The 26,967-nt window shown below is 39.8% G+C and overlaps 1 non-coding gene across 1 annotated transcript; it reads right to left on the reverse strand.

Annotated features, from left to right (window-relative positions):
- Positions 1-5,589: 5,589 nt before the first annotated feature.
- On the reverse strand, positions 5,590-5,696 carry LOC120224054. Its single transcript, XR_005526454.1, has one exon. It is a non-coding gene; the product is annotated as a U6 spliceosomal RNA (small nuclear RNA).
- Positions 5,697-26,967: the final 21,271 nt, after the last annotated feature.

A 26,967-nucleotide genomic window follows, 5' to 3' on the forward strand; every position in this document is an offset into this window, starting at 1 on the left:
CCCCTGCTCACGCTGTCTCTCTCTCTCTCCTAGAAATAAATAAAACATTAAAAAAAAAGAATTACATTTAAAAAAATAAAATAAAATAAATAAATAAATAAATGTGCAAATACCTTGGCCCCACCCCAGACTTCCTGAGTCAGAATTTCCAGGGTTCTCAGGGTTCCTGGCAGGTATATGTGAAGATGATTTTAGTGCACAGTTTGTCTAAATTATTTAGGAAATGCTGACTCTGAAGATGTGTGGCTTGGCAGTGGCCATATGGTGGTAACAGAATGGGCTGCTGGAATACTCAAGGGGATAAGGCAGCAAACTGATGAATGCCTGCTATATGCTAGCCACGTTGGATCCCATGTCATAGAAACCAGCTTTGAAAAAAATTTTGTTAATGTTTATTTATTTTTGAGACAGAGAAAGAGACAGAGCATGAGCAGGGGAGGGGCAGAGAAAGGAAGACACAGAATTGAAGTAGGCTGAGCTGTTAGCACAGACCCTGACATGGGGTTTGAACTCATGAGCCGTGAGGTCATGACCTGAGCCCAAGTTGGATGCTTAACCGACTGAGCCACCCAGGTGCCCCCATAGAAACTAGCTTTGAAGGAGAGATCAGGAGTCATCGAATCTGTTTTGTTGTTGTTGTTTGTTTTTGTTTTCTGCTTTCAGAAAACACTTTTTTCTAGAGTTATTTTGGTTTTCAGCCTCAGGGGCATTAGTTTCCTAGGACTATGTAAAAAATGACCACAAACCTGGTGGTTGAAATTGAGAGAAATTTATTCTCTCACAGTTGTGGAGGCCAGAATTCTGAAATGAAGGTTTCAGAAGGACCACACTTCCTCCAAAGGTTCTAGAGGAGAATCTGTCCTTGCCTGGTTCTGGCAGCTCCAGGCAGGCGTTCCTTGGCTGGTGGTAGTGACATCACTTCAGTCTCGGCCTCCATCTCATGTAGCTTTCTCCTTCTCTGTGTGCCTTTTAAAGGACACTTGTCATTGGATTGAGGGCCCACTGGATAATCCAGCATGACCTCATCTCAAGATTCTTAATTACATGTGCAATGACCCTTCTCCCAAATGAGGTAATGTTCACAAGTTCTGAGGGTTAGGATGTGGACATGTCTTCTTGGAGGCCACCATTTAACACACTACAGCAGGGAAAGATCATCATCTTTTCTCCTATCATTATTCTTTTCACGAAATGATAAGGGGAATACTTCTTTTTGAGCAATCCTATAGTCTTGTTTTCAGAATCTATGAGCATTTTTATACATAACTGACTTAACAGAGGATATATCATCTCCATTTCAATACTTGCCATTGACCAGTAGACTCATTTAATGTTGATAAATTAGTAGAAACAGTAAAATAATTATTGAGCTGTAATTTAAAAATTATTATAATGGTTGGGGCACCTGGGTGGCTCAGTCAGTTAAGCATCTGACTCTTGGTTTTAGCTCAGGTCATGATCTCATGGTTTCAGTAATTCAAACCCCACGTCTGGCTCTGTGCTGGCAGCAAGGGGCTTATGTAGGGATTCTCTCTCTCTCTCTCTCCCTCTGCCCCACCCCAACTTGCATTGTCTCTTTCTCAAATAAATCAATAAACTTAAAGAATTATTATAATGGTTAAAAGAACTTTAATTACTTGAAATTTACAACAAAGCTTCTTTGATTATCAGCAGTTGTTGCATTCTCTGGTACACATGTGAATAAACTTGCTACTTTTTACCTTGATCACACTACCTAGAGCTACCCATGTAAAATGCAATGATCATAAATTACATGCCTTCATTTTTGACCATCTGACCTTGCAATGATAAAATCGAGGTAGGCACCACTGGAAACCACAGACATTTGAAAGTGAAAGATCAACTCCAGGAAGTCGATGGTTTCAGACAGTAAATACTGATCCACTTTGCCCAAGCCCATTGAAATATAGTCTTTTAGGTCTAAATATTACTTTTTCAAGTGGCAGGATTCTGGATATTTAATTGAAAATAGGGATTTCAATAGCTCTGGGTGCCTCTTGGTAGCTGAATGCAACATATATTTCCTATTGAACAGTTTCGTACCTTTGGGCTTGACAATAGAGTAAATTTAAGATTTTGAAATAATACTAGATTCCTTAGCTTAATTGATTTGGAGCATAAGTTTGAAATCATTGTTTATTTTCTCAATTCATGGGGTCTTAATGCACATGGCCTTTTCTCTGTATCTGAAGCCAAATAGTGTGGGCTGCCTTCCGAGCCATGGAAGCCTCAGATGTCAGCTACTCCACAGGTGAGCTCCATCTTTCAGGGGCTTAGGGTGTGAGCTTGAGCATTTATTTGTCTCAGTGAGAATCTGCCCATCAAAGCCTGTCTTTCTGAAATGGCTCTGAATGACTTTATTTTTACTTTGGGTATCACTTTCATTCATCTTTGAAAAGCCTTTCTCTCCCTTTTTGCCCCAAGAAGTATTCCTTCTAAAATTACATTAAAATTTTTAAAAAATTCTCCTTTTTAGGCTCTTGCAGGTATGGAAATATGAACTGTTCACCTTCAGAATAGTAGTTTTGTAGACAATTACAAATATATCACTTGGGAAAACAAGAAAGCATTTGGGATTTTTGGGTGCTTGTACCCAAAAGATCCCTGGATAATTTTTTAACGAGATGAGTTTCTGGGCTCAACTTGTGGAAAATGTTAAAATTAATATATTACATTGCAATGTGTAAAAGAAAAATAAATAAATGAGACACTTCTAGGGCCTTACAAAATTATTTTTTGTATAGACTAAACAAAGTTTAGATCAGTCTGATCATACAGACTGATGAGGACACTTCATTGAAAGCTCAGGCTCACAGATTCCTTTTTAAGACATTTTATTTCCAAGACTGTATAAGTGAGTCAGTTTTTTTTTCCCTTCCCTCAGCTGAAGTTATATCAAATCTGTTATCAAGGCCAACATATTTGTTGAATTAATCTTTCTTTTTCTATTTTTCTTCCATCAGCCATGTCTGAGTTTTTATGACTTCATTCCTTGACTGCCACAATAGGCTTTTTAGAAAACCATTTCATTATGGAAACGTTCAATAGTGTCTTGAAGCTCTGTGTACCTATCAGGAAGCGTTATCCTTTGTAATCATTTTACCATTTGTATTTCATCCCCCTTACTTCTTTCTTGAAGATGTTAAAACCCTCCCCACTCCTCATAGAATGTCAGTATGTATTTCTAACAGATAACCAATTTGTGTCTCTCCTAGCATTCTAATTAGTCTTCCTTCATTTTTTAAAAACATTTTTTAGATGTTTTTACTTATTTGTTTTTTTGAGACAGAGACCGAGTATAAGTGGGGGAGGGGCAGAGAGAGAGGGAGACACAGAATCCAAAGCAGACTCCAAGCTCTGAGCTATCAGCACAGACCCTGATTATGGGGCTCCAACTCACGAACTGTGAGATCATGACCTGAGCCGAAGTTGGCCTCCCGACCTACTGAGCCACCCAGGTGCCCCAAAGCCATCTTTACTTTAGTTTATTCCATCTGTCTGACCTTCCATTATTTCAGGCTGTCAGGTGGGTCTCCTCACTACTCAGGTGATGCCCTGTTCATTCCTGTTTCTGCTCATGCCCTTGCCTACCAAAATTCTCTGCATCATAGAAAGCTCTGCTCAGGTGCCACTTCTATGGTGCTTTTCACAGCTCATCCTGATTGCTCTCTGCCCTGAACCCTTGGGATTTAAACACAGTTCCTTTAATTTTAAAATCTGGTATTTTTTATCGTATCTCAGTCTTGTTTACTGGAATCTGGGAAGTAGGCTCTGAATTACTGAGTAGTAGCATGTGTTTTTAAAGACAACTTTATTTTTTTAATTTATTATTATTATTTTTATTTTTAGAGAGAGAATGTGTGCTTGAGCAGGGGAGAGGAGCAGAAGGAGAGAAACAGAGAATTTTGTTTTTAATTTTTAAAATATTTATTTATTTTTGAGAGAGAGAGACAGAGAGTGAGTGGGGGAATAGGCAGAGAGAGAGGGAGACACAAAATCTGAAGCAGGCTCCAGTCTCTGAGCTGTCACCACAGACCCCGATGTGGGGCTTGAACACATGAACCTCAAGATCATAACCTGAGCTGAAGTCAGATGGTTAACCAAGTGAGCCACCCAGGGTCCCCAGAGAGAGAGAAAGTCTTAAGCAGGTTCCATGCCCAGCACATAATCCAACATGGGGCTCGATCCCATGACCCTGAGATCATGATCTGAGTGGAAATCAAAAATTGGATGCTCAACTGATTGAGCCACCCAGGCGCCTCTAATGACAACTTTAAAATGTTTGGGTGAATGGTATCTCTAGGGATACAAAGAGGTCAGTGGTCCTGGACAGAATCTAGCATCAGTATGTTGGGCAGAATTTTAAGATGGCTACATGGTTTCTGCCCTTGGTGTCACTCCTGTGATTACATTATGTTACCTGACAAAAGTTATTTTTTGGATGTGATTAAGGTTACTAATCAGATGACCTGAAGATAAGGAGGCTATCCAGATGCACCTGATATAATCACATGAGCCCTTTAAAGGAAGAGAGTTTTCCCTGGCTGGTCATAGAAGAGGAAGAAGTCAGAGAGATTCTAAGCCTGAGAAGGGTTAAACCTACAATTATGGGCTTTGAAGATAGAAGAAGGGGGGCTATGATTCAAGGAATGCAGGTAGTTTCCAAATAGCTGGAAAGAAAACGGGATCTCATGGGGCACCTGGGTGGCTCAGTCGGTTAAGCATTTGACTTTGGTTAGGGTCATGATCTCACAGTTCATGGGTTCAAGCCCCGCATCGGGTTCTGTGCTGGCAGCACAGAGCCTGGAGCCTGTTTCAGATCCTGTGTCTCCCTCTCTGCCCCTCCCCTGCTCATGTTCTGTCTCTCTCTGTCTCAAAAATAAATAAACTATATATATACATATGTATATAAAAGGGATCTCAGTCTGACATGCCTAAGGAACTGAATCCTGCCAACAGGCTGAATAAGCTTGGAAGCAGATTCTTCTCCAGAACCTTACAGTCCTGCCCAGTCCTGAAGTTTGGCCTTGTTATACTCCATGCAGAGATACAGCCAAGGCCACTTAACATTTTGACCTGCCAAACTGTGAGATAGTAAATGGATTGTGTTTTAAGATGCTAAGTTTGTGATAATTTGCTATGCAAACTGCACCAGAGGAAAACTAATACAATAGATAACATAGGATTTGAGTATGTAGTGAAATTTTGTTTATTACCTGCTATTCTTTATTGAGATAAAATTGACATACAGCACTGTATGTAAATTTAAGGTGGATAGCATAGTTACTTGACATCTTATGCATTGTGAAATGGTTGCCGCAGTAAGTTTAGTCTAACATCCATCACCTCATATAGTTCATTTGTTTTTCCTTGTGATGAGAACCCTTAGGATCTACTCTCTTAACTTTCTGATATACCATACAGCAGTGTTAACTACAGCCGTCATGTGCATTACATTACCAGTACTTATAACTGAAAGCCTGTACTTTTTGACACCTTCATCCAATTTCTCCAACTCCCACTCTCCTCCTCTGATAACCACAAATCTGTTCTCTTTTTCTATGAATGTTTTTGTTGTTGTTTTTAAGGATTTTGTGTGTCATCCTTTTGCCGGGGTCATACTAATGTTCTCTGTTTCATTCCAATTTTAATATATGTGCTGCTGAAGTGAGCATCCTGTTACCTCATTAAGGCTCCCAATCTGTAAGGGGGGGGAGGTTTTCCAGTAGATGGAGGCACTCATCTTCGCACATGTGGTCATTGCATGGGCTAGCAGTGCTCTTAGTTTAGGATGCTTTGCTTTTTGTTCATCAATTTCTGCCTGCAGATAGGAAAATTTCAAGGAGAGGATAGCTTAGCTCTCTTATTGCCTGTGTTTTCAAAAAGGGCTTTAAGAGGCTCCTAGAGTAGGAGAGGGTAATTAGGACAGCTTATCTGACAAGCATTAATGTTGGTTCACTGTGCGGTCAGACTAACCATTACCTCTGGTATGAGGTATTTTGTAGGGAAGATACCCCTACACTCTGCAGCAGCCAAGATTTCAGATGGTAGAACTTACTTATAAGATAAATGCAGACACTTATTACAGGAACTGGTCAACAAATAATTCATGAAGATGCTGAGGAAGATGAGAACTGAAGGTCCAGTTTCTTCTGTAGCCCAGAATCAGGGATGGTGGGCAGGGGCTAGTTTAATGGGCAACTATTTCTCCAGCCATGCACGTAAAACACAAATGGTTCGACATTTATTTGGGGTGCCTGTGTGTGATTCATAAAGAATTTGTTCCTTGTAAACTTTACTGCTGAATGACTCATTATAGGATGATGATGAAGATAAGGCTTCTAATTTAGAGTTAGGCAACTGTCTTTTTAAAAATCAACTTTGGGGGCGCCTGGGTGGCTTAGTCGGTTAAGCGTCCGACTTTCGCTTAGGTCATGATCTCACGGTTCGTGGGTTCGAGCCCCGCGTCGGGCTCTGTGCTGACTGCCAGCTCAGAGCCTGGAGCCTGTTTCAGACTGTGACTCCCTCTCTCTCTGACCCTCCCCTGCTCACTCTCTCTCTCTAGAAATAAATTAAAAAAAAAACCTTAAAAAAAAAATCAACTTTGTGAGGTATAGTTTACATACAATGAAAGGTACACATTTTAATTAAGTGTATACTTCAATGAATGCATACACCCATATAACCATCACCACAGTCAAGATATAGCACATTTTCATCACACCAGACAATTCCCTTATACACACCTCTTTGCAGCCAACCCCTCTTTCCACTCACTGCTCTGATCTGATTTGTATCACTATAGATTGGTTTGCCTCTCTCGCACATCATATAATTGGAACCATACAACTGTGCTCTTTTGCACTGAGCTTCCTTCACTCAGCATGATGCTTTTGAGATTCACCCACATGGTTACATTTACTAGTAGTTCCGTAGGTAGTATTTTATTGTGTTCATAGCACAATTTGTTAGCCATTCACCTATTGGTGGATGTTTGGGTTGTTCCAATTTTTGCTGTTATAGATAAAGTTGCTATGAACAGTCTTTGTGTGGAGATATGGTTTTGTTTCATATTGGTAAATGCTAGGCATGGAGTAGCTGGTCCATATGATAGGCATGTGTTTAACTTTAAAAGAAACTGTCAAGCTGGCTTCCAAAGTGGTTGTACCATTTTTCACTTTCAATAGCAATGTTGAGGAGACCCCACTCTTGTGTATCTTCCTCAGTGGTTGGTATTGTGAGTTGTTTTAAGTGCTAACCTTTCTTTCTTTTTCTTTTTTCCCTAATGTTTATTTTTGAGAGAGAGAGGGAGACAGAGTACGAGTGGGGAGAGGGGCAGAGAGAGGGAGACACAGAATCTGAAGCAGGCTCCAGGCTCTGAGCTGTTAGCACAGAGCCCGATGCAGGGCTTGAACTCACAAACCATGAGATCATGACCTGAGCCAAAGTCAGATGCTTAACTGACTGAGCCACCCAGGCGCCTCTACATGCTATCCTTTCAAATGGTATCTTATTGTAGCTTTGATTTTCAATTCCCTGGTAACTAATGATGCTGAACATTTCTTCTTATACTTTTTAGCCATTTATATACCTTCTTTGGTGAAGTGTCTGTTCAAGTCTTCTGCTCATTAAAAAGTAGATTTTCTGTATTATTGTTATTGAGTTGTAAAGTTTTAAAATATATTCTAGCTCTAAGTTCATTGTCAGATAAATGTGCTACAAAAACTTCTCCCAATCTGTGGTTTGTCTTTTTGTCATTTCTTTTAAAAAGTCTATTTTGTTCCATTTTCATCTTTACTTTCTAAGTCTCTAATTACATATATTTTGACCATTTTCTATTCTCCTATAGGTCTTTATGAATCTGTTTATCTTCAATCTATTTTCTCTCTATTCATTAGTTTGGATACTTTCTATAGATCTGTCTTCCTATGTTCAAGTTCATCATGAACATTTTTCTCCCATCTCTGATCTACAATGAATTTTTTTGCCATTGTACTTTTCTGTCTAGAATTTCTATGTAGTTCTTCTTACAGTTTACATTTCTCTGCTGAAATTCCCTATCTTTTTATTCATTATTCATTTAAAAATATGAAAAAAAACTTCATATTTTTAAAAATTCTTTGAACACGCACACACACACACACACACACACAGTTTATTTATTTGAACCATATTTATAGCAGCTGCTTTAAAGTCCTTGTCTTCTAAATACCTCATCTCAATAATGCTGAGTCAAGCATTTTTCCCTTGATTATGGGTCATGTTTGCCTGATAATTTTTTTATTGTGCACTAAACATTAATTGTATAAGTTTTAGACTTCTGTTATTTTTCTTTCAGAGTGTTACCTTTTCTTCCCTCAGGCAGCTCATTTACTGGTTGATTACTTTGGACTTCTGTCAGCTTGACTTTATGCTTTGTTAGGGTACATATTTGGAAAGCTCAATATGTTTCCCAAGACCCTCTCTCGGCAGGTCTCAACCTCCGAATTCAGTTTTTACTGCAGATCGTTTAAAGGCTTACTTTTAGACTTTGTTAGTGTGGGCCTGAAGTGGACTTTACCCTAGAGAATGGTTATAATTTGTTCTTGTATCTCAGATAGATGCTTGGTATATTAATAAATTGATAACGAGGTCTTGTTACTCTAGCTTGGCCAGAACTTCGATGTCTACTAGCACTGTTTGGTTAGTATCTCTATCCTACTCTGGTCTCTATGGTAATCGCTCTCCATAGTGACCATAAGCCTTAGGGAGTCTGACCATAGACATGTGCATCTTAGCCTTGAACCAAGGATTTATAGGGCAATTTCTGCACAACTTCTGAGCTTCTCCTCTCTCTCTATTCTCAATATCCCTCCTTTACTTTCTGGTGCCTTGCCCTGCAGATTCTGACCGCTTCAGTTTCCCTGCACTCTGATCTCGGCCTCTTGAACTCAGTGGGACGACTGTGCTCTGCTTGGATTCTGGCCTGCTGTGTCTTGGTTGGAGAACTGTGCCCGGGTAGGGATGCAGGGAAATCATGGGACTTACTTTATGAATGTTTCCTCTGTCAGGGGTCATAGTGTTGTGTTTCCTGTTTTCCAATGTTTAAAGCAACTGCCTCATAAATTATCTCCAATTTTACTAGTTGTGGCCACAAGGCCAGCTCAATACCGGTTGCTCCATCACAACCATATGTGAAAGTTTGCATGATATGCTTTAAAAATATTTTCTTAAACATTAAAAATTTTTTAACATTAAAAAAGTTAATGTTTATTTATTTTTGAGAGAGGGAAGGAGAGAGAGAGACAGAGAGAGAGAGGCAGAGAGGGAGGAACAGAGGATCCAAAGTGGGCTCTGTGCTGAGAGCAGAGAGTCCAATGCGGTTCTTGAACTCATGGACTGTGAGACTTGAGTGGAAGTTGGACGTGCAATTGACTGAACCACCCAGGTGCCCCTACATGATATGCTTTTAAGGGTTACATTAAATGAAGAGGAATGGATTTAGCAAGGAGGAGTCTCAGAGTTTCTTTTTGAGCTGAAAAAGCATTTTTAGTCTGCATGAATCCCATCCTATGGTTCAGGACCTTAGACCCATCCATAGGAAGTTAGTTGGTGGTGGTGGAGTGTAGTTTCTCTATGTTGTTTCTAAAAATTGAGTCTAATAGCCATCTTTCTCTCTAATGAAGAGTGTTTAAAACTAAAGAGGAGTTATAGTAATAACAATAATTTACTATTATTGAATACTTCATATTCCAGATAGTGTTCTTAAGACCTTATTTTTTATTAAAAATTTTTTTAAGTTGATTTATTCACTTTGAGAGAAAGAGTGAGAGAGAGAAAGAGAGAAAGTGCAAGTAGAGGGGGGAACAGAGAAAGGGAGAGAGAATCCCAAGCAGGATCTGCACTCTCAGTAAAAAGCGCCACGTGGGGCTTGGACTCAGGAACTGTGAAATCATGACCTGAGCTGAAGTCGAACACCCAACCGACTGAGCCACCCTGGGGCCCAAGACTTTATTTTTTATTAACCAATTTAGTCTTTATAATAACATGATGTTTAAGTACCAGTTACTAATTAATACCTGAATGTTATTAATTGCTAATTAATGATCTTGTTTACAGATGAGAAAATTGTGGTACACATAGGCCAAATAGCTTTATTGGGGTGATATATCTGGTAAGTAGTAGACATAGAAAGTCTATAGGAAATCCTTAACAATTGCCATTATAGAAATTTCACATAGCATAAAAGATGTTAGAGAAACACAAAATAAATTAATGTGTACATGAGGAAGGGAATATGTGAGGGTATTTGTGAGCATGTGTGAGTACACGAGAGTGTATGTGGTGAGTGAGATCTCTTACCTCAGGGTCTTCTCAAATGTGGTGTTCTCCCTTGACCACTCCTATTCACTTTTAGTCAACTTAACGTATCCTTAGGGTTTAGTTTAATATCACCACTTCAGGGAAGTTTGTTGCATGTTTTCATAATATGTTGCTCTTTATTTTTTTCTATCGTATCTGTAATTGAATTTACAGAAATATTTATTTAACAGATATCTTTCCCACTGTACTCCATCCCCATGGGGCCCATTTCCCACCATATATCTAACAGAACAGTTTCTGGCATGAAGTAGGTGTTATTTGTTGAATATGTGTATTCGTTGAATGAATGAATGCATATCCAAGAGCAAGTAGGTTTCCCTTCTCATATTGCTCTTCTGAGAAACTCATTCTTTTTGGTATCTAGGTCTAGGCATTTTTACAAAAGTAAAGAGTTGTATAACTACCATAATAGTCAAGATACAGAACAATTTAATCTGTTTCCTATCCCCTCCCCCCTAACTTTGTAGTCAAATTCTACCCTCAATCTTTGACCTCTGGCAACTCATGAGAACTGCTCATTTTACATTACTCTAGGCTCTTCTTTTCTTTTCCATCCTAGCTTGTGTATATTTCTGCTGTCTTTCTGCTCAGTAGTGCTCCTATATACTTTATCAGAGAAATGAATAGACAGTTGCCTCACATGGAATTTATGCCCCATGGAATCATTTAAGTAAACAATTTGACTACTTTTAAGAATAAAAGAGAGGGGCACCTGGGCGGCTCAGTCAGTTAAGCGTCTGACTCTTGATTTCAGCTCCGGTCATGATCACAGAGTTGTGGGATCAAGCCTCATGCTGGGCTCCATGCTGAGTGTGGAGCCTGCTTAAGTTTCTCTCTCTCTCTCTCTCTCTCTCTCTCCCCCTCTTTCCCTTCTCTCCCTCTGCTTTCACACACTCTCTCTCTAAAAAATAAATAAATAAAATTTAAAAAGAGAGACAGTAGGTCAGTAGGATTTTTGTCAGTAGCCTATTATTGCTTACTCTCTTAGTAGCTCTTAACGTCTATACACATTTCTGTTTCGCTATCCCTGCTTTAATTCACCCTTCATGATCTTGTCTAGATCATTGCAATGGCCTCCACACTGATTTCCATGCCTCTAGTACTTCTGTGTTTGTATTTCATCTCTACATTTCACCCAGAGAGAACTTTCTAGGACTCTAAGACTTAACGCTCTTAAGAGGCACCCTATTGAGCCTCAGGACCTTGGCATGCCATTCAGAACTCTTCATGAGGCCCCTGCTTACTTCTTCAGAGTCATCCTTATTGGGTCTTGTTCCTTGCACTCTGCGATGTTCCAGTTGTCCCCAGATTGAACATTTTAGAATGTGTCATACATTTTGTCTTTATGTTTTTGTTCATGCTGCCCTGAAAGCCTTTCTTCACTTTATCTGCTCAGTGACCACCTACTAATTATTAAAGATTTTACAGGCTGTCTCCTGCCTTCTCAAACACCACTGGGCTATTCCTTTTTTTGTCTCCATAGTTACCTGTCATCCGTCTGCCATAACACCCATAGTTCCCTGTTGCACACCAATGCTCACGTTTGTCTCCACTTACTAGAAACACAGCTCTTTGAGGCTAAGTCTGTCTCTTATTTATCTTTGAATCCTCAGTGCCTAACACAGTGCTGACCATATTGTAGGTGCTTAATATACATTTGCTGAATGCATCCATGAAGAAAGGTTTTACTGTATTATTCCCTGAGCACTTTAATAATTTATACAAATCCATTCTACATTTATCTTTTTTTTTTGTTTTAGAAAATTTTTGATCAACTACTCTCCCATTTTCATGCGAAGCTGATGATTCTACTTTATGTGGTCACTTGAAGTTCTCACCAACATTTTATCAGTCACTATGCATCTGTATCTGTATGACCTGGTTAGTAGGCTTTATTTCAACTGGGCTTACCCAGGGCTGTCTGCTTGCGTATAGAAACTCAACTTACAACTATGGAAGTAAAAAAGGGAAAAACAGGAGATGTCGAAAGTGAACATGAATTTCCCATTAGTGGCTAACTGACTTTGAACTTCCTCTCCATTGAGGCTCAGAGTAAAGTCAAAGCTATCATCATGTGTTCAGGTTTGGACTGGCTACAGGTCAGACTGTTAATCAGCTATTTATCTGTTGTGTTCAGAGTCCTATTAACTTTATGGACTTTCACCCCAGGGATCTTAGTCCCAAGGTGTTTGAGTCCAGCATATTTGCCATTAAAGTGGAGATATAGTCTTTCTCTGTGGAAATGAAGACATTAAATTCTCTAAAATTATCTGCTCATGTCATTTCTTGGAAAAAAGCAAACACCAACATAAGATATGATTCTTATTAATGAGGTAATCATATTTGTCACAGCCAGGTTTGTTCAGAAGTGAGGGAAGGTGGAAGAAGGGAGGATATTGTTTATGTCTTCATCTCATTAAGACCATGATTAGAGTTCAAGTGGGAATCTGCCTCCTCTCAGTTGATTTGCCTGAAAGTATAATCTTGGAGCTCTCTGAAAGGAAACTGTCGTCTCTTAGGACAATTATATATTCTAGGAAAGATCTAAGTTGGAAAGAAAGTGGTTAGCACCCTGATTTCAAAGTTTTATATTATTAATTTAGGCCACAGCAATGTTTCTCAAATTTGCATTTTCGCTAGGATTATAAGGCAGCTTGTTAAAACAGACATCCCTGGTTTCTACTCCTGGATATTATGGCTCAGTATGTTTGGGATGGACACTGGGAAGGTGTATTTTTAACAATCTCTCTGGGAAATTTTGATACACAGAAAAGGAAAATTCTTTTTTCTTGGAGCAGAACAGGACAGTGTGATCATTCTGGAAGGAGTCCCTGGCATTCTGAATTTGCTGACAGACCAAAGTACCTGCATAAAAACAGTCCATAAAAACTGGGACCATCTGTTCCAAATCTCATTTTTGATGTCTGGATGTCCATGTGATCTTGTGAAAAACACTCATGAGCCTAAAGCATAGGTGGAATCCAAGAAGGAGTCAGGCTGAGGAAAAGCATAAGGAGTGGGCTAGAAAACATACTATAAAATTCTGCTGGGATAAAGATTCCACTGAGCTGAGGGGCACTCGGGTGGCTCAGTCAGTTGGGTTTCTGACTTCGGCTCAGGTCATGATCTCACAGTTCATGGGTTCAAGCCCCATGTCAAGCTCTGTGCTGACAGCTCAGAGCCTGAGGCCTGCTTTGGATTCTCTCTCTCTCTGCTTCTCCCATGCTTGTGTTCTCTCTTTCTCAGAAATAAATAAACATTAAAAAAACATGTTTCCACTGAGCTGAGTTTGTGGAGCACCACGGATGCGCTGGGGAGTGCACTACTGCAGTAATTAATGTAGTGTATTATTGCAGCCTCCTGCTATCACTTACATCCCGGCTGTAAGAGTAGTGCCAACCTAAAGTTTGGACATGTTTTACTTGTGGTTGTACCAATGAGATGGGGGCAGAGTGGAGAGAAAAGATACACAGCTGCCCAAAGAGGTGGACAGATATGTGGGATGCTGTCTCTTAATCCGCTTTTTGCTATGAGTTGAATTCCCAAAGGTTGGTTCAGTTCTCCAGGTTTGGCTCAGGTTTCCAAAAGGTGGTAGACTTAGTCTCAATGTCTGCAGCATCTTTCTGCGGTGTGAGCCCTGGAATTTGGGGTGTCTAGTGGAGGGGTGGAGAAGTGGTGATAGCTGAGGATTTTCACTGAAGTTTCATATGGCTGAGAAGCATGAAATTTTCAGAAAGACCTTTAATAAAAACAACCATTTCCCAGGTACTATTCTAATCTTGGTATATTTGGGGAGGAGGGTGAGGGTAGCACACCCAAACCCTAGGGTAGGCTGCAGAAATGTCTCAACATAATGTTATCTGTTACAAGGATGGGGGATTGTCATGTTTTTTTCTGTTTTTTTTTGTCTTAATTTTTAAAAAATGTCTTTATTTTGAGAGAGAGAGAGAGGGAGGGGCAGAGGGAGGGGCAGAGAGAGAGAGAGTGAGACACAGAATCTGAAGCAGGCTCCAGGCTCTGAGCTGTCAGCACAGAGCCCGACATGGGGCTCGAACCCACAGACTGTGAGATCATGACCTGAGCCAAAGTCAGATGCTTAACTGACTGAGCCACCCAGGTGCCCCTGCCGTGGTTTGTTTTTAAAGAAAAGAGTTCCTGAAACAGACAAGAGCAATTTCTGTGGCCGAGGAAATTAATAAAAATTGTATTATTTTTAAATAATGAGACATAATTACCTTTAGGTTTGGAAAATTAGAACAATAGGCTGAAAGTCAGGGATTTATGGAATACAAGGAGGAAGGAACCTTAGAGATATTGGGTCATATTTACCTTTCTCTTTCAAGTGGTTATCTGGTTGTATATTGTTAGATCAGAATAATCCAGTACTACTTTTCCCTAATACGTCACTGAACTTCAGATGTAAAGGGGGTGTGTGAGGACAGTCTGATCTGTCGCTTGTGTCTCTAGAGTGCATTACCCCAATAATACTATCACCAAGCCCAGAAAGTTTACTCAAAGTTTTTGGCTAAAGAATCACTTGGGTAGAACATAAAATCTCACAGCCCTTTTGTCTGCTAAACAGCCTTGACATTGGAGCCATTCACAGTAGAGGGAGAATGTCCTGGTTGTTTGACTTTGAGTATGCCATTCAATCTGTCAAGCCTTTGTGTTCTCCCCTGTAAAAAGCTATCACTCATAACCTACATGGATTGAATGATAATACATATGTAAAGTATTTGGTATACAATAGACCCAACAAATTATATACTCTTGCTTGCGTAGATAACACTTCAGGACGACATTACAATTACTCCACATTACTGACTGGACTCTCCCAAAGTAGGACAGACATGAATGAGATTTAACAGGAGACAGTGAGGAGGAAAAAAATCCAATTTGGAGGAGGAGGTAAAGTTGAGCCTGTTAAAAGCAAACAACCTGAGGCATTTCTCTTCACAGACAGACTCCTGTCTGTCTGTACTTTGGCAAAAGCATGTGTGGGCAAATATCTTATTTGACATTGCCCTAAAAGGCTGAGCTCCAATGACAAAGGTGGCATCTCGGTAAACACTCTCTAAAGGATCAGTTCCTATGCAGACACAAATGTTTATGTTTTCTGCAAATTAATTTTTAGCATGTGTGTCTCCTGAGCGTTCATCCCCGACTCTAACCTTCACCCTTATGGCTTCTGGCCCTAGTGTTTTCCACAACATGGCCAGTGCCTCCCTTACTCTTTCCAACCCCTCAAACTCCCGCCCTATGTACATTTTATTGGAAGGTTATCCAAAGTTGGTAACTTCTCACTGTAATAACAATGACACTTACATAAACTGACTTCCCAGACGTGGCATGATTTACTCTTCCTAATAACTCTGCGTGGTGGGTTATCTCAATTCCAATAATGAAGAAATTGAGATAGGAAGAGGTGGCAAAGCAAATAATACCAGTCATGACACAGTTCATCTTATCTTTCATTAATCCTCTGCTTTAACTATCATACAACATCTTCTTTGTGGACAAAAATCTTTTATTGACCAGTGAGTCCTGTAATTTGCATTTTAAAAGTCCTGATTCTAGGCATTTTTTTCACTAAGACAGTTCTTTTATGGAGTCTCTTGTATTGTTGTACACACATCTATGTTAGGATGGTCAGAAAAGGGAAATCGTCTTCATAAGAAACTTAAGAAACTGCTGAGTTTCAGAAAAAAAGGAGAAGGAAATCTATTATTTAATACAAAAAAAGAGAACATTTAAGTTACTAAAACAAAACATGATTTGAATAATTATGAGTCTCAGATCCACATGAGTCTGTAGTCTTACCAGTGAGACTCCCTGAAGGCTACTCTAAAACCTTGCTGAGCAACTAGTGAGAAAAAATTGTTAAAAATACAAAGACTACTCTGCCAGCTCCCTGTTGCAGTTGTGAGACAAATTTTATGTAATAAAGTGCTAGTTAATGAATTGTAGTTTTCTGCAGTTGATTTTACTTATTCTAAAGAAAGAACACCGGACATTGGTTGAAACTTATGGAACTGTAGCGTTAGCCACATGAATGATTTAAATTTTACAACATTCCTGAAATATTAGTAAATATTTTTCTTTTTTTGTCACAGAAGCCCAAATAATAACAATAATAAATATGGTATTTTAGAAAGTTTTTTATATCTTCCTCAATGTATTAGTTACAATTGAAGTTCATTGTTTATATTAATGAATTGGCCTTGGAGGTAGTTAAGGAAAAGGCAGGCCCTATCGTGCCTCATGATTATTTTGCAAGTTATATCATTACTCAGGTTTTGGTTGGTGATGGAATGGCAGACACTTTTATCTGAGGAGTAAGAGGCTATGGTTGTTGACGGAGAGATAGAAAAACGCTGGCACTCAATGTGGTGTTTTTTTTACTCTTTGTTTTCATACCTCTGATATCTATATGCCTTCCCACACAGATTCACATACACTTTATACATACCCATTATTGACTCTTAAGTAATAGGACTTTCTTTTTTGACTAACATACTTGAACTTATATATCCAAACGCAGTCGATTCCCTTCAAAAGGAAAGCATATTTCTACATTATTGCCATTTTTAACCTTTTGGGATTTCACTATTTTAGAATGTTTTGTTTTTTAATACCTTCAAGGGTGTTAACATTTGCTCCTTAGGGGTGCCTGGGTGGCTCAGTAGGTTGATTGTCTGACTTTGGCTCAGGTCATGATCTCACAGTTCATGAGTTCAAGCCCCGTAGAGGGCTCTCTGCTGACAGCTCAGAGTCTGGAGCCTGCTTTGGATTCTGTGTCTCCCTCTCTCTCTGCCCCTCCCCCACTCATGCTCTGTCTCTGTCTCAAAAATAAATAAACATTAAAAAAAATACTTAAAAACAAAAAACAAAAAGCATTTGCTCTTTAGAGTGGAGTTGATTCTGGAAAAAGCTTAAAGTCATTTGAAGCCAGGTGAGGCAGATGGGTAGGCTGAGTGACATAAATTGTGGTAAATATGAGCTGAGAAGATGAGCAATTCTGCCTGAGGAGTTGCAATTTCTGATTGTTTTAATCCCTTTTATAAAGAGCTTTTTATAAAGAAAACAATTTTCTGACCTCAGAGCTTCTCTTTTGCAGAGTCAAAATGTCAAAGATCTGCTTGATTGAGTTCGTCCTGACCTTACAGACTTATTTCCCATGACACTGCCATTAACTGTGGTTATGTGAACTATGTGACCTTCCCTCAATACTTACCAGCTCTGTGTCTTTGCCTATAGTGTCCCTAATGAAGTAGGCTTTCCTCCTTATCCTCATTGATTTGTATTTACTACTCCTTCATTTCAGAGCGGTTTTAATATGGCCCTTTTCGTTCCCACTTAATTCTTACTCTTCTTTAATGATCTACATAATGACAGTTCCTATCTCTTCCCAACTAGAAATTAATCTCTCTGGGACTCCCTAGTATTCTGTGTTGCCTTCTGTGTTGTAGTATAACTATTAGATTCTAAACATTTTGCTTAAGTTCCTTCAGTTTTGTAGGACTAGAATCTAGCCCAGTGTCTTCTCCTGTTAAATGGGAAGAATAATAACAGACCCATATTCTTCTTTCTTCTTAGCAACCTCCTGCAGTGGGAACTGATACAAAGATTCAGTGTAATAATGCATGCTCTGGAATAAAATATGATGCACTTTGCCAAGATGAGGAATTATTAATAACTGGTGGTGGGCTCTGTGATGTAAAACAGCATATACATTACCCAAAAGAAAATATATTAGCAACGTCTGCCGGATAAAAACATACATTTTATCCAGTGTATCAAACAATATGTGGCTTTAATAGAAAGATTTAAAGAAACAAAAATTCAAACTAACTTGGTTATTTTCTATTAAATCTTAAATCCGGGCCCAGTGATCTTACAACACTGAACTTGGTGGAAGTGGTGTCCATGAGATGGAGAGAAGTGGGGAGAAAGATGGAGAGGAAGGCAGTGATAGTAGTGTAGGACTGTCATAGATCCGTGCCCTATGCTCTGTAGTTGTTGCAGTAGCGAGTAGGCCTTTGCTACCTAGAACCCTGTTAGAAAAGGGTGGCCTTTACTTTCCCCCTCAGGGGCATTAAGGAAAAGCATTGTCTGAAGTCTTCCTCCAAAATCTTCCTTCTGGGTCAAAGAGGGCCAAACACAATGGTTTCAAAATAGGTGTTGCTTTGCTAATTTCCCACAAAAAGTGGGAAGTCTAGGTGATCTGGAGAAGATCTAGGTGAGTGGCTTGCATATGGCAACATCATTAGCAGGAACCTGACATTTCCTGATGGTTTCATGCACATATTACTCCAGGGAAACTGGCCCCTCATTGCTCTAACTCAGAACAACCCCTGATCACACCTTTGGATAGTATGGGTTCATCAGGTTGCCAAACATCGAAAGAGAGAAATATACAAACAAAGGCAGAGATATAAAACAGAATTTTGTGTGACTGACTTGCAAGAGTTTGAGACCTGGAATGAGGGGACCTGAGATTGGAGAAAGAGGCAAGAGCTGGGTATTGGAGAGTCTTGAATTCGGTTCAAAGGAGCTCATATGTAAGAGAGGAATCCCTGGAAATAACTCAGTCAGGGAAGAACCAGGATCAGGTTGTAATTTAGAAAGACCAGAAAGCTGTGTGGAGGGTATGTTGTGGTCCACAGCAACCCTAAGGAGGGTATGATTTGAATTTCCTGTTTGCCCAGCAACAGCATATGGAATCTGATAAGGGTTTTTGCATTATACACTCTCCCTGTCCAGGAAGACTCAGGGATTACACTGTTAGCAAGGTGCCAGGTCTTCATTACCCTCTCATATTTTACTAAATATGAGCCTTCTTCGTACCAACGTCTCAGCTCTAGCCTGGGAATCATTGGTTCTTATCCCAGAGGGAGGAGCCTACAACAGGCGGTTTCAGTGGAGCTCCATTAATCACCAAGGAGAGGCAGCCGGCTATATAACCCACACCCACACCGAACCGAGTGTGAGCTGGGTACGTTTAAAAGTGTGGCTGAACCCCAACAAACACCTCACTCTAATTTTGCCCTCCCTACCCTTGGGTGAAAATGAGTCATGCCAGGGAGGACCCAGGCAATGTTGGGGCGGTCTGATTTTTTTTTTTTTTTAATATTTTAAATTTATTTCTGAGAGAGAGAGACAGCATGAACAGGGGAGGGTCAGAGAGAGAGGGAGACACAGAATCTGAAACAGGCTCCAGGCTCTGAGCTAGCCATCAGCACAGAGCCCAACGCGGGGCTTGAACCCACGAACTGTGAGATCATGACCTGAGCTGAAGTCGGACGCTTAACCGACTGAGCCACCCAGATGCCCCTGGGGCAGTCTGATTCTTTACAAAGGAGACCCCGTGATCATTATTAGGGCAAAAGGAAGATTTCCAGGTGGTTTTGGAATTTCCTGATTTTTCTATTTTTTTCAGTTATTTTTCCTTTTATTTTTAATGTTTATTTATGTTTGAGAGAGAGAGTGTGTGAGCTGGAGATTGGCAGAGAGGAGGACAGAGGGTCTCTGTGTTGGCAGTAAAGAGCCTGATACAGGACTCACACTCATGAACTGTGAGATCATGACCTGGGTCAAAGTCCGACGCTCAACCAACTGAACCACCCAGACGCCCCTAGTTTTCCTATTTAGATGACTCCATTCTTTAGCTTTCTCTCTAATCTAGTTCTCTCCATAATAAACTTTGTCCTTCAGAAAACCTACCACTGTGCTGAGTACTTAATAGATCCTCAAACTCTGCCAATGAACTTAGTTTATTTTAAAAGGTTAAATCGGAATGAGGAAGCAAGATTTATATGGAGTAGATTTATTGATTCCCGGGGGTAGAAAAACCATTCATTGATGTTGCTGTTGTCACTGACTCTTTAGTCCAAAAGCATCTTAAAGACTGTGGCTCCAACTTGAGTCCACCCTAGGACTCCAAGGGGCAGTTACCCCTGCCTACAGAGCATGGGGAACTCACTGCTCTCTCAGGCACTTCTTCCCACAGTCAGAACTGAAACATGCTTTGAGTAGTCAGCCACTACTGATAGCTGCACTCTTCTACATGGAACAACTTTTACCCTTTTCTCTTGGGACACAAGGTGGACAAACAAGTACAGCAAATCTTGCCTCTGGCAAATGCTAGGACCATTGCCTTTGTTTTGCAGTAATCACTCTGGTTGAATTTGCTGCCCTATGCAAATAGTGCTCTGCCCTGTCTCTGCCTCTCTTTATCTTCCCCCTTCAACCCACTCTTCCAATATGTAAAATATGTAGAATCTGATCTATACTAACATCTGCATAAATTCTAGTTTCTTAAGCCATTCCTGCTACAGAGCACCTTATACAATTCTACCTTGAGTTTTGCATTAAGGACTGAACTTCCAGGAAATGAACTTTGGAGTAATTTTTTTTTTTTTCTGGTGAGATGTTGTAGCTTTGCTGAGAAGGATCTGGTGGAGGGGGTATATCCAGACCTCTGAAAATCCTGTCAACATGACATCCCTAGAATCTTTCACTGTCACTTTTCAGACCTGTAGGACTCAGTCCCTTTGCTCCTAAGATGACTGACTGTCCAAATATCTTAAAATAATAGACTGGTCACAATTCAAGATACAGTTTTGAAACATTACCTCTCTTTGTGACCTCTCTTCCGCCCTCTCTAAAATAAGTAAGTGGGTGGGTAGATGTGTGTAGCAAAATATAGGAGGAAAACGTGGGCTAGGTGAATGGAATTGTTTTTTAGTGTGGCTGGGTCCCACAGCCTTTAATGGTTGTTTTGTTTCGACACGTCTAGCCCTCTTTTTGACCAATTCCTTCCCCATGTCTTCACTCTAAACCCCCAGAAACCACAACTGCAGTCAAATAATTAAACACATGAAACAAATAAAACTGCCTCGGTGTGAATATGCCTCTCTGGTCACGCCAACCCAGTGACAGACGCTTTCCTCCTAAACAGTAACAGGCAGAATCTCTCTGCATCCTCAAGGCAGGAGGGAGGGGAAAGGCCCGAGGTTCTGGAAGGGTTTGGGCCTGTTGGTAATTGGAAACTAGGGGGAAGGTGGGGCAAAGGCACTCCCGAGAATCCTGGCAGAGGGAGAGGAAGAAAAACCTCTCATGTTTGCAGACATCAGGCCACTTGTTCATTTGACTAAATGTGTGATTTGTTGGTCTCTAATGATTTGTGACTTTGTTGGTTTCTTGGGCTCCTGGCTAAGCAAGGTTAAGAGAAATCTGGGATTGCATGATAATAGGTGAGCCAAGGGAAAGCAACACTCGATGTGAACTTTTAACAAGACCCTTAAATTTTACTCTGTCTCAGAATTCTAAAGCTCCACCTAAACTCTAACTGAAGGGTTAGGTTCTAAAATGATAGTTATGTACTGTGCAAATGTCCCACCCTTATAGTCTCAGCTTAGGGTGACAAGGTTAGTGGTGAGCACTAAATTCATCTGAAAATCTTTTAGAAAATACTGTTACCTGGGACTCATTCAAGACCAATTAAATCAGAAATACTATAAGTTGGTGTACTGATACTCTGTAAAAGTTCCCAATGAATTTAATGAGAAGTTAGGGTTGAGAACCATTGCATTACTGGAGCTTGTCTATCAACAAGTATTTCCAGAGGTTTACTTAATATAAACATTGTGTTAGGACTAGAGAAGAAGAGGTGATGTGGATCCCCAGTGAGAAGAACTGACAATAGCTGTTAGTCAGAGGAGGGCTCAGTCTGGGGATGGAGGAAAACCAGAAAGGAAGAGTGTGTAGGAAGGTGAAGGAAGATGGCATTTCAAGGAGTTTCATCTGGTCAACAGGGTCCGGTGCTGCAGAGCCATCTCATAATACAATGATTTCAAATGTCTCTCATATAGGGTGACAGGAGGATTGTTGATCACTTTGGTGAGATCAGCTGCAGTGACAGTTCAGTTGGTTGAGGAGATAAGGAAATGAAGACAAATGTGCACTGAAATCTTAAGAATTCTGGATGTGAAATGATGGCCTTAAAAGGGGATATAGGGTCTAGGAGACTTTTTTTCTTCCATTTTTTAAAACTTTACTTATTTATTTTAAGAGAGAGAGACAGAGGGAGGGAGAAGGAGGGGCAGAGAGAGAGAGGAGAGAGGAAATCTCAAGTGACCTCTGTGCTGACAGTGGGGCTTGCTCTCACTTGAGATCATGACTTGAGCTGAAATCAAGAGTCAGACACTTAACTCACTGAGGCACCCAAGAGCCTCCTTCCAGTTTTATTGTGATATAATTGACATACAACTTCATATTGGTTTAGGATGTACAGCATAATGATTTGATATATATATGTATTACAAAATTATTGCAATAAGTTTAACATCCAACACTGCAAAGGGAACTTTTCAGATCTAGTTTCTTAGCACTTTCAAATATACAATACAGTATTGCTAACTATAGTCACCCTACTGTACATTATATCCCCAGAACTTATTTATCTTATAACTAGAAGTTTGTGCCTTTTTGATCTCTTTCACCCATTTCCTCTACCTCTAAGCCTTACCCTTGGCAACAACCAACCTGTTCTCTATTTCTGTGAGTTTGGTTTGTTTTGATTCCACATATATGTGAGATTATAAAGCATTTGACTTTCTCTGTCTGACTTATTTCACTTAACATATGCCTTCAGTTTTCATCCATGTTGTAGCAAATGGCAGGATTTTCTTCTAATTTTTTTAGGATTTTCTTCTTTTTTTATGGCTGAATAATATTCCTGTGTGTGTGTGTGTATTGCATTTTGAGTATTTTAAAATTAGAGAATGGGTGAGATTTGAGTGCATATACTTGCTAAGGAGAGGGGAGTGGATGAAGATATAGGAGAGAGAGGGATTAATGGATGAAACATGGTTCCTTCAAAATGCAGAAGGGTCAGGATCTTGAGTGTCAGTTGAAGAGTTTAGAGAAGAGATAAGAGATTCCGCTATCACTAAAATGGAGGGGAGGATTGAATTGCTGTAGTGGGTGTAGATAAATGTTTAGGTACAGGTGTGCATGAGAATGTGGGATGTTTCCATGTTGGTCTCTAATTCATTGTGACATGGAAGAAAGGTTGGTGGCAGGGTTTCTTTGTAAGCTGTTCCCTTCTGAGACCTCTGAAACTGTTAAGATAGAGTGATTTGAGCACACCCTCACTTCTCACTCCCCTCACTCTCTCCCAACACATGAAATTGTGTGTGTGTGTGTGTGGGTGCGTGCGCACTCTGTCTAGAGGGAACAGAGTTGGAGAAAGTTTTACAGTGTGGAAGACACCTTCTTTAGGACCATTCTGTCTCCCATCTCATCGTTGTTCTTTCTTTCCTTCCTTTGTCAGAATATCAGTGTTCAACTGGCCACCACTGCTGCTTTCATTAAGTATCCTTTTATATTTTTGTTGTGAATGCAGAACGTCTGAGAGGCCATCAATGTCACTAGTTCTTTTCTTTCCACAAGGCTAACTGGTCGATAGAGTATGTTGGAGGTCATGATACACTGTTAGACATGTTTCCAGCCTTCTCAAAAACAGAGGCCCAAATTATATGGCAAGTGGAAACAGAGACAGCTTTTGGAGACAGCGATCTCTCATCTTAATTTTACTGTTTCTGTCTCCATTTCTCAAATATTAAGCCTGGGAAAGATGTGGTGAAGGCCCTGAAAGAAGGGCTCAAAATACAGTATAAAACAGCTACCAAAAGAGCAGCTCAAAATCAGCCTTCTTCTTGATGAGACTACACGTCTGGTTCAGTAGGGTTAATGTCCTATTTGAATCAGGTAGCTTTCTGGCTCAGTTCTGCAATTGGCATGATGACTCACCTGCTGGGGAGGTTGATTAAGAATGTTAAAGCAGTTTTTAAATTGTGGTAAGGTACACATGACATAAAATTTGCCATCTTAACCACTTTTAAGAGAAATGTTCTGTAGTGTTCTGTATATTCACATTATTGTACAACCAATATCCAGAACTTTTTTTTTTATCTTGGAAAGGTGAATGAAACTCTATACTCATTAAACAACTCTCCATTCTCCCCTCCCACCAGCCCCTGAAAACCATCATTCTACTTTTTGTCTCTATGAATTTGATTATTCTAGGTACCTAATATGAATGGAATCATACAATATTTGTCTTTTTGTGACTGGTTTATTTCACTTAACATAATGTCCCCAAGGTTCATTTATGTTGTAGCATGTGTCAGAATTCCCTTCCTTTGTAGGGTGGACTGATATTTCATTGTATGTATATAATGCATTTTGTTTGTCCATTCATCCACTAATGGACACTTGGGTTGTTCCTATCTGGCTTTTGTGAATAATGCTATTGTGAACATATGTGTACAAGTACCTTTTATTTTCAGTTTTTTAAAATGTTTATTTATTTTGAGAGAGAGAGAGAGAGTGAGAGTGCACTAGCAGGGGAGGGGCAGAGAGAAAGGGAGATACAGAATCTGAAGCAGGCTCCAGGCTCTGAGCTGTCAGCACAGAGCCTGACATGGGGCTTGAATTCACAGACTGTGAGATCATGACCTGAGTTGAAGTCGGATGCTTAACCGACTGAGCCACCCAGGCGCCCCTACAAGTACCTTTTGAATCTCTACTTTCAATTTAATTTGAATTGGGTGTATACCTAGAAGTGGAGTTGCTGGATCATGTGGTAAATCTATTTTTAATTTTTTTGAGAAACTGTCATACAGTTTTCCATCGAGACTGCACCATTTGATATTCCTACTAAGAATGCATAAAGATTTCACTTTCTCCACATCTACACAAACGTTTGTTATTATTTTTCTTATTAGTAGCTTACACAATATATGTGAAGTGGTTTTGACTTGCATTTCCCTAATGATTAGTGATGGTGAATATTTTTTCATGTGTTTATTGGCCATTGGTATATCCACTTTGGAGAAATACCTATTTAAGTCCTATGTCTGTTAATCAGGTTTGTTGTTGAGATTAAGAACATTTTGAGATTATTATGACATATATCTAGAATGACATAATAGGGTCTATGTAAGTCCAAGGCTTTTTATTTTTCACCAGTGACTCTATCACAGTTTCTGTTGTGAAACACAGTGAGCTCCTTAATGAATTCCAATTTTAGGTAGTGTTAAACATGGCTACACCCAGTTATTTAATTTTATTATTATTATTTTTATTTATTCAAAAAACTTTATTTTTTTAGAGAGAGAGAGAGAGTGGGAGAGGAGCAGGGAAAGAGGGAGACAGAATCCAAAACAGGCTCCAGCCTCTGAGCTGTTAGCACAGAGCCTGATGTGAGACTTGAACTCACAAGCTATAGATCATGACCTGAACCAAAGTCGGACACTTAACCAACTGAGCCACCCAGGTGCCCCCAGTTATTTAATTTTAACTTATGATAATTTGTGTCAGCTTTTTAAAGATAAACCAGATGGTATGTTTCTTGACATATCAAATACGAAGGTTTTCATTATTTTCCATGTTGATGATATGGTTCTGTGTGATGGGTGGTTGTTTTCAGGAGGAAACATAGTGTCAACTATGCCATTTTTAGAATGCAGTTCGGGGAAGTAGAGCTTCATAGGTCTATTGAATCGCTAAGTGTAGTTATGTTTCAGGGGTGCTAGGGTGCTGGTGTGTAGTTTGGACCAACACCACCCATTGGAGCCAAGAAGATTCAATTCTGTCACAAATTTATGACTCCAGAGAAGCTACATTGAAGCTCCTAAGTGGCAGGTACAGATGGCTGCCAGATTGTACCTTAAAAATCTTTTAGACCAAGGATATCTCCTAAGTACTGTAGGTACAGAAATGTAGGGCTTTGCTGTACTTTTAGGGCCTTGGGGACAGATTCAAAGCTGCTTTTTTGAGAAAAGTCTTATTTGCCTATGTGTGTCCTTAGTCCATTCTGTTAAGGTCATACTGCTGGACAAGAGCATACATCAGACTCTCATTTTCTCACTGTCTACACATTTATAGTCTGAGTGTGAGAATCTCCTTTCAATCAGCTACAGAAGATAGGTAGGAAAATTATGCGCTCATTGGTAAACTCAATTTTGGATTGCCTTATGTGGAAACCTTGTGAAAGCCCCAGTGAGAAAATATGTGGAAAATACAGCCAAAGAGGGTTTCTAAGCAATCATTCTTTTAGCCTGTCAGAACAATTGGCTGGTATTGAGTCACAGTACCCCAAACTTGGTCTGCAATATCTCATTCTGGCTCCACACGGAGAATTCTGTGCCCACACTAAGACCTAACAACATTCCTTCAACTTTTATTGAGGCCTTCTATAAGAAATAGCATGTATGGAACACCTTGGGTTTTCCTTTACTCTTTTCTTAAAAAAAGTGTTTTTGATTAAACTTCAATAAGCACTGCACTGTTGCTGTACATATAAAGTTATACCTTGTAAATCATTTTTGGAGGAAAAAACACTTTCCAAAAGTATATTTATTTGCTTCCTTTTTGTTTTTTTAAAACAAGAATAAGGTTTTATTTATTTATTTGAGAGAGAAAGGCAGGGAGGAGTAGAAGTAAAGGGAGAGAGAGAATCTAAGCAGGCTCCATGCCCAGGGTAGAGCTGTGCGCAGGCTCTATCTCACAACTGTG

The sequence above is a fragment of the Hyaena hyaena genome, unplaced genomic scaffold (genome assembly GCF_003009895.1).
Source record: "Hyaena hyaena isolate Hyena2069 unplaced genomic scaffold, ASM300989v1 scaffold_1095, whole genome shotgun sequence".
Taxonomy (NCBI): Eukaryota; Metazoa; Chordata; class Mammalia; order Carnivora; family Hyaenidae; genus Hyaena; species Hyaena hyaena.